Below are 8,164 nucleotides of genomic sequence, written 5' to 3' on the forward strand. Positions count from 1 at the left end.
GTTCTATTAGAAATGTATGTACTTTGGGCCCAGATTCACAAAACACTTCTTACGCAAACATTTAAGAAGCTTCTTAAGAAAAAAAATAAAGAAGTTCATAAAATGGTTCGTAAGTCCAATTCCTCAACAATATCTCAAGATTTAATGATTTTCTTCTCAAATATCTTATTACAAATATTCTTAAAATGTTTGTTGCTAGGCAACCGTTTTTGCTAGCTATCTAGCTAAACATGTTCAATTGCTTTCAATTGCTTTTTCTCTCACTGACCTGAGTTTAAGACGGTTTAGCTGTCTTGGAATTAAGAACATTTCCAATAACTTTATTTTCAAGAATCTAATTTCTTCTTAATTTTTTTGCTTAAGGAGAAACATAAGAAATTTGCTTAACTTTCTTCTTAAGGAAAAATGGCAGTTAAGAAGACATTTCTTCTTAAGAAGGTTTTGTGAATCTGGTCCCAGGTGTACCAAAATGCAATAACTACAAAGATTTTTATAACTAAACCAAGATAGACCACAACCTGTCGTTTCCAATGCGAATAAATGAGTCATAGTGGACAGAACAAGCAAGGAAGTGGGCATAGCCAAGCACGAACTAGCTAGATCCAATTGACGCGTTCTAGCGTACAGGCGCATATTTCCGTCAGGAAACGCCACCTCGTGAAGTGCACGTGTGCAATAACTCCATTCGCCTTTGTACTCCTTCTAAACAACGTGCTTTTTAAAAGATTTTGCAAAAGGTAAAGTCTACAAAACTTAGTCCAGTTTGTTGATAACTGTATTGAGATCAAATGTGTCATCGGTGAGAAGATTTGGGCAGACATTCTGCAGATTCACTCCCACAGCTGGCCAGTGGGCTTCCTCTCACTACCATATTTGCTTCAAATGTATACATCCGGTGAAATAACTGTCTCATTGTTCTATCTGGGTTCACTGTTGGTGTGATCGAGGCGTTAGGCTATGAAAGTTTTGCCTCTGGGAGTGTAATTGAGCCAAAAGGTGTTGTTTCCTTAAAGGTGCAATATGCAGAAATCACTACACAATTTCCTGGTTGCTAAAATAACTACACAATTTCCTGGTTGCTAAAATAGTTTGTCTAATTTCAGTTTATTTGACAAAACAAGCAATATATAGTGTAAGTAATCATTGTCCCATCCAAACCACTGTGAAATATATTTTCAATAACCAAAAATATTGTATTTTCAGCTATTTAAAGCTGGTGTACAAAACTGAAAGTAAAATATGCAAAAAACGAAACATAAGAATGGGAAGCATAGAAATACATAGACATACAGTTGAACATATCTACTGCTTCTTAGACTTGCTTTCAATGAAAATTACATATCTATAACGCACATTTCTATGTGAATTTGGTCGGGTCGCCCAAAAAAGTTACATATTGCAGCTTTCAGAGGTCGAGACAGCAGCTGCGGTAGAGAGAGAGAGTCAAAAACAACAGGTTACCACAAACTCCCCCTGACCTGTGGGAGCTGTTTCCGGATAGGTTGCTAGGAAGGTTGTTAGGGGGCCGGACATCTGCTCATCCTCTTGACCATACAGGTCACACAATACTTGCAGTCTCCCTCAAGCAGTGGTAGAGAGCAACATCTTTGTCCCTGCCCATCAACAACTGGACTCACTCATATCGCTGGACTTCTAGGATGGTGTGCGTGCCCAAAGTGAGTTGTGTAAAGTATAGATTGTTCTTAACAGTTAGTTGTTACTAATGTTTTATGCTGCCTTGGTGTATAGCTGTATTGCAATATGTGCAGGTAGAAGAAGTGGGGGTCCTGGGCTACATGGTTACACATGGTCTGCGGTTGTGAGGCCGGTTGTACATACTGCCAAATTCTCTAAAACGACATTGGAGGCGGCTTATGGTAGAGAATTGAACATTCAATTCTATGGTAACAGCTCTGGTGGACATTCCTTCAGTCAGCATGTCAATTGCACGCTCCCTCAAATCTTGAGACATCTGTGGCATTGTGTTGTGTGACAAAACTGCACATTTTAGAGTTGCCTTTTATTGTCCTCAGCACAAGGTGTACCTGTGTAATGATAATGCTGTTTAATCAGCTCATTGATATGCCACACCTGTCAAGTGGATGGATTATCTTGACAAAGGAGAAATGCTCACTAACAGGGATGTAAACAAATTTGTGCCCAACATTTGAGAGAAATAAGCTTTTTGTGCATATAGAACATTTCTGGGATCTTTTACTTCAGCTCATGAAACATGGGACCAACTGTCATGTCTAGTCCCACTCCTCCCCGCCGACATTCGACGGTCAACTAACCACTGGTCCTGGCAACCCATATTCACACACACCTGGCAACCACCATTACGCATACCTGCTTCTCATCATCAGTCACACCTGGACATCATTACTCCCTTATTACTTACCCTTCTTATATCACTCTTTTATCACTAGTTTTCAGGTAGTATTGTTTGTGTTTTCATGTCAGACGCGGCTCTGGTTTTGGTCCATGTTATTGAACTCACTAACTGCACCTGCGTCCTGACTACCTGTTTCTACGTTACAAAATACTACCTCACCAAATGGAAGCAGCGGTTAAGTTAAGCAGGACATCTCCCAGATGGTAAGCGAATAGAGACTTACTTCGCCAACACCACGACCAGCTGGCACAACTGGGGATGGCTATGGAAGAGGTCTTCTGCGTTCTTCAACATTTCCAGAAGGGTGTCACCTCCAACCACCGGAGGATTCTCCACCACGGGTTGAGCCAGCACCCCAGCCTGTCAATAGTCCGCCCATGTCAGCAATGCCCGTTTGTCCCTCCCAGACAAATATGATGGGTCTCCATCCAAATCCCGTGGCTTCCTACTCCAGTGCTCCCTCTTTCACTCATCAGATGAGAGCCCCCACCACTGAGAGGTCTAAGGTTGCCACGGTTATTTCCCTGCAGACCAGGTAGGCGTTGGAGTGGGCTATGGTTGTCTGGTAGATCTTGGTTCAGCGGGGTCTTTTACCATCCACCAGAGGGGGTTGAGCGCCTACTCCAACTACGGCAGCAAGGCCAGACCACGGTGGCGTAAGCACTCACCTTTCGGACAGTAGCAGCATCCAGCGGATGGAATGAGCCGGCGCTCTGCACCCTATTCAGAAGAGGGTTGCGCGAAGAGGTCAAGATGCAGTTGGCATGCTGAGATGACACTTTAACCTTCGACTCACTCAATCCAATGGTCATCCGTCTGTACCCCCATTGCCTCTTTCCCTCCTTGTTGACCATTCTGAATCTGAACCTGAACCCCATGGAGGTAGGGGCCACACCTCTCCGTGGCATCGCCAGAGACAGCTGGGGCTCTGTCCCTATTACGGCCAGGAGGGTTACCAGTGTCAGTGGTGTCCGGTACGCCCTAACCTCCATGGTTAGGGCATCCACCGGTATGCTCCACTAGTGCAGAGGGGCGGCCACGTGATCTTCCATATCCCAGGGTTGGCATGAGTATTCCATTTTCATTGTTTTCTGCCAAACCCTTTACGGTTCCTATTTCGCTGGCTGTTGATCAAGTGTTGTCTCTAGCTCTAGTGGACTCCGGTACTGCTTGGAACTTCATCGACCAGGTCCTCGCCTCCTCCCTGAACTTAACCTCATACCCGCTCGCCTCTCCTTTTCCTATCCAAGCCCTGGACACACGACCTTTGGGATTCGGCACAGTGATGCACATCACAACACCACTCGCCCTCACCGTGGGACCTATGCACCAGGAAAGCCTTCCCTCCGCACCTGTACACAAGGTAATCCTTGATCTCCCGTGGCTCCAACATCACATGGTCAAGTAGGAAAATTACTGCTTGGTGACCAGGATGTCGGAGGACCTGCTTTTCCGTATCCTGTTCCATGCCGGTTGAGCCCTGTGAGTGTCCACCCGCCAATCAATCAGTCCTGTTGTATTGTTGGCCCTGTGTTGGGATGTAGATGTTTACATCTGCCAGGCTCTGGAGTGAAACCCACTCCTGCCACCTGCCCTCCAGAGCGCAGCTATGTTCCCACAGGGGTGAGCGTTCGGCTGTTGGCCTGGGCACACACATCCCTCGACGCTGGACACTCCGGTATCACCCACACTATCAATCCCTTTCTGATAAATACTAGTGACCCACTTTGGCGCAGGTCATAGCCCACTGAGCACAATCCGAACCTGAATTGACAATCCAAATCCCCCCGCAACGCTCCAACAGTAGAACTCCTTTCTCCTTTCTGTGGGGGGGGTGGGGGGGGGGGGTGAAAGGAAGAGTGGCAGGGAGAGGGAGAGACAACAGTTCAAATGTTCAACTTCTCTTCCTGTCAATAGATATCGCTTTCTTACCCCCTCTTCCAGCTTTGGTGACTGGACCAACCAAACCCTCAAGACTGCCATGGGCAAGTCCCTTGATTGGTACCAGGAAGGGTGGGAGAACAACCTGAAGGTAATTTTCTCTTTGCACACAGCAGCATCCAGGCCTCCACCGACTGTGAACGTGAGCCGCAGCTGTTGACTGAGGTATACAATGCAACTGGATATACAATTATTGCATGTACTGTAGTCTTTGAAATTTGTGATTGACTTAGTGTTTGTCTATTGCTATTTTTGTATAACGTACTTTCAGATCACTGAAACTCCACCTGATGTGGTGGAAGTTGTCAAACCCGATCAGACCGCCTTAAAAGACCACCTTCAGGCGTAGACTGAGAAGGATGTGGAGGTTTTTGACCAGGTAAAGATGATTGTCCGCTGTTAATTTATTTTCCGGCCCTCCAAGAGATATGTAAGTAATGTATTTGTAATATGAAATATAATTGCATTTATTCCTGTTATCAATCAAGATGAGACTGAACATGGACAAGGCACAGGAGAAACAGAAGGAGAGCTACCAGTGCAGAATCAAGATGGGGACCAAGTGCTATGACATGCTGGCGAATGACTTGGTTTGGAAGAAGAACAAAAGGAAGGTGAGACCTGGGAAACCTCGCTGCTTTTTTGCTCCTGGTCACCATCTGTTAAAGTGAATATTTAAAAAATCATAACTATTTGCACGCAAAATAACCTGAAGCTAGTTTTAGTTTCCATAACACTGATATTTTTGTATTCCTAGCGTTACCTCGGTGGAAGCCAACAATCTTCTACAGTTGGAGCAGCTGGACGGTCGACCTCAAAGCACTGACGCCCTACACTTCAGTGAAGCCCAATAGACAAAGTATGATAACCTTTTCTCAATAGGGGGTGCTGTTTTCACTTTGTAAAAATTTCGTTCCCAAATTTAACTGCCTCGTACTCAATTCTTGCTCGTACAATATGCATATTATTATTATTATTACTATTGGATAGAAAACACTCTAGTTTCTAAAACCGTTTGAATTATATCTGTGAGTAAAACAGAACTCAAGTTGGAGCAATTTTCCTGTGAGGAAGTGAGAAATCTGAAATAAGGCAGGCTGTTCTGGGGTCAGTTTATTAATTTGCATGTCTTCTATTGGTCGAGATGCACTGCATACGCCTTCCCCTAGATGTCAGCAAATAGTGAGAATTGGAATGGAGTTGCTAGGCAGATCTGAGGCCATATAAATGGGCTGGGAACGTGGGGTCCAGTCTTTTCATCTTTCGCCATGACGCAAGACAGACCTCAGGATGGCGTTCTGGAAAGCTACCGTTATAGGCCTTAGATATATCCGGCTCTGATTTTATTCGATATAGGTGTTAAAGACATCATAATGTTGTTGTTTTAAACCGAGTTATATCAGTATATTGCGATTTTCGGTATTTTATTTGTGCTGCGTTATGGTGAGTCGGACACGTCTTCGCCACATGGCTAATGTTTACTGCTAATTCCAAAGTTGAAGGCGACAATCTACAACCGAGCAACGATTCCTCTGGACAAAGGACAACTTGCCCAAGATTCTGATGGGAGCTCATCAAAAAGTAAGAAGTATTTATGATGTTAATTCGTTGTTCTGTTGAAAAATGTAAAACTACTGTTTCGCCATTAATTTCGGTGCGGTCTCGCTTTAACGCACGCTGTATGTCGTAGTAACGTTAATTTTAAAAATCTAACACAGCGGTTGCATTAAGAACTAATGTATCTTTAATTTGCTGTCCAACCTGTATTTTTTTTTAGTCAAGTTTATGATTAGTTACTGATTAGATTAGGTGCCTCTCCCAAGATTTCTCCCGACATATTGTTGGCAGCTTGGCTACTATTCTCATTGTATAACCACGATTTGTGCCGCTAAATATGCACATTTTCGAACAAACTCTATGTATTGTGTAATATGATGTTATAGGACTGTCATCTGAAGAAGTTTGAGAAGGTTAGTGAAAAAAATTAATATCTTTTGCTGGTTTATTCGTTATCGCTATTGTTGGCTTGAATCAATGCTGTTGTGTGGTTGGCTATTGTAGTAAGCTAATATAATGCTATATTGTGTTTTCGCTGTAAAACACTTAAAAAATCTGAAATATTGGCTGGATTCACAAGATCTTTGTCTTTCATTTGCTGTACGCTGTGTATTTTTCATAAATGTTTTATGATGCGTATTTAGGTAATTCACGTTGGTCTCTGTAGTTATTCTAGTTGCTTTGGTGAGAGTTGTGATGGTGGCTGCAATGTAAAACTATGATTTATACCTGAAATATGCACATTTTTCTAACAAAACATATGCTATACAATAAATATGTTATCAGACTGTCATCTGATGAAGTTGTTTCTTGGTTAGTGACTATTTATATCTTTATTTGGTCGAAATTGTGATAGCTACCTATGCAGGAAAAAAATGGTGGGAAAAAAAAGTTGTGTCTTTTGCTATCGTGGTTAGCTAATAGAAATACATATTGTGTCTTCCCTGTAAAACATTTTAAAAATCAGAAATGATGGCTGGATTCACAAGATGTGTATCTTTCATCTGGTGTCTTGGACTTGTGATTTAATGATATTTAGATGCTAGTATTTACTTGTGACGCTATGCTAGGCTATGCTAGTCAGCTTTTTTACTGATGGGGGTGCTCCCGGATCCGGGATTGTGTGCAAGTAGAAGTTAAGTTTTGGTTGACATTTGAGAAAGCAAGAAATGGTAGTTATGCTGAGCTTATAAAAATTGACCTCTTCAATTGACCTCCAAATGACTTTAGGATCATAGTCTGCTTCTTCGTGCTCCGAGTCGGAGGGGGACCAGCTTGAGGTAAGCTATACCTTCCAAAAGTGTTAAAGTACATATCTCCCATTTATAACACTGCACTAATCACCACATTTTCTCACAGTAAAGTTTAACCTGTGTTTGTCTCGGTCTTCTACCCTGTTCCCTTTTAATTCTTCTCCTGGAGCTAGGGGTTCTGCCTAACACCCAGACGTGGATCCACCTGATGTCCTCCATTACCAACCACCCTTCAAATGTTCATTACATCAGCTACTGTTGTCATTATCTGTTAAGTTTTCTTGCTCTATCATAATGTGAGATCCAGATGAACAAAAAAAACTACACGGATTTGCATATGAATGGAGTGGATATTAGCTGACTTCGTAATCTGTAAAGTAAATAACTTTAATGTGTCAAGCAGATGACACTTTCTTTGCCAGTTCTGTAACGTAGCGATGTTTAAGACATGGATTTCATGTTGTAATGTTAACAAGGTACCCAAAAGTAGTTTGAATTAATGTTTTCATTTTATTAGTTAAGCAACTTGTTCAAACAGTGAAATTGTGGAGGAAATCTGCCTTGTTTGCATAGCGATGATGAAAAGAATGTCATTTAGGCTGTAATCTCAAACTCTAATCATTAGGTCATCACACCGTTGATACAGCAACGGACGCTAATAGTTTTTAGAATCCCATTGTGACGCAGAGGACACTTTTTGTCATGACAGGCCCGATTCCTTCCTTGGGCGGAGTATGCCCAGAATTAGTTGTCTTTCCTCCACCGGGCTGACTCCCTTCCAGTGTATTCTGGGTTACCAGCCAGCCCTGGCCCCATGGACTCCAAGCCAGACCGAAGCGCCATCCGCCTCAGGAGCAGGTGGTTCGCCACAGCAGGGAGGCGTGTCGTGGATATTCTAATCCATAATGAGGAGAGACATGAACCATTAACAATCAGATGTTCTTTATTCAAAAAGTATTAATAAGGGAGCAAGTCACCATACACACAGAGTGCATAGAGAGAGCTCAGAGATTCTGAG

Source organism: Salvelinus namaycush, chromosome 18 (genome assembly GCF_016432855.1).
Source record: "Salvelinus namaycush isolate Seneca chromosome 18, SaNama_1.0, whole genome shotgun sequence".
Lineage (NCBI taxonomy): Eukaryota > Metazoa > Chordata > Actinopteri > Salmoniformes > Salmonidae > Salvelinus > Salvelinus namaycush.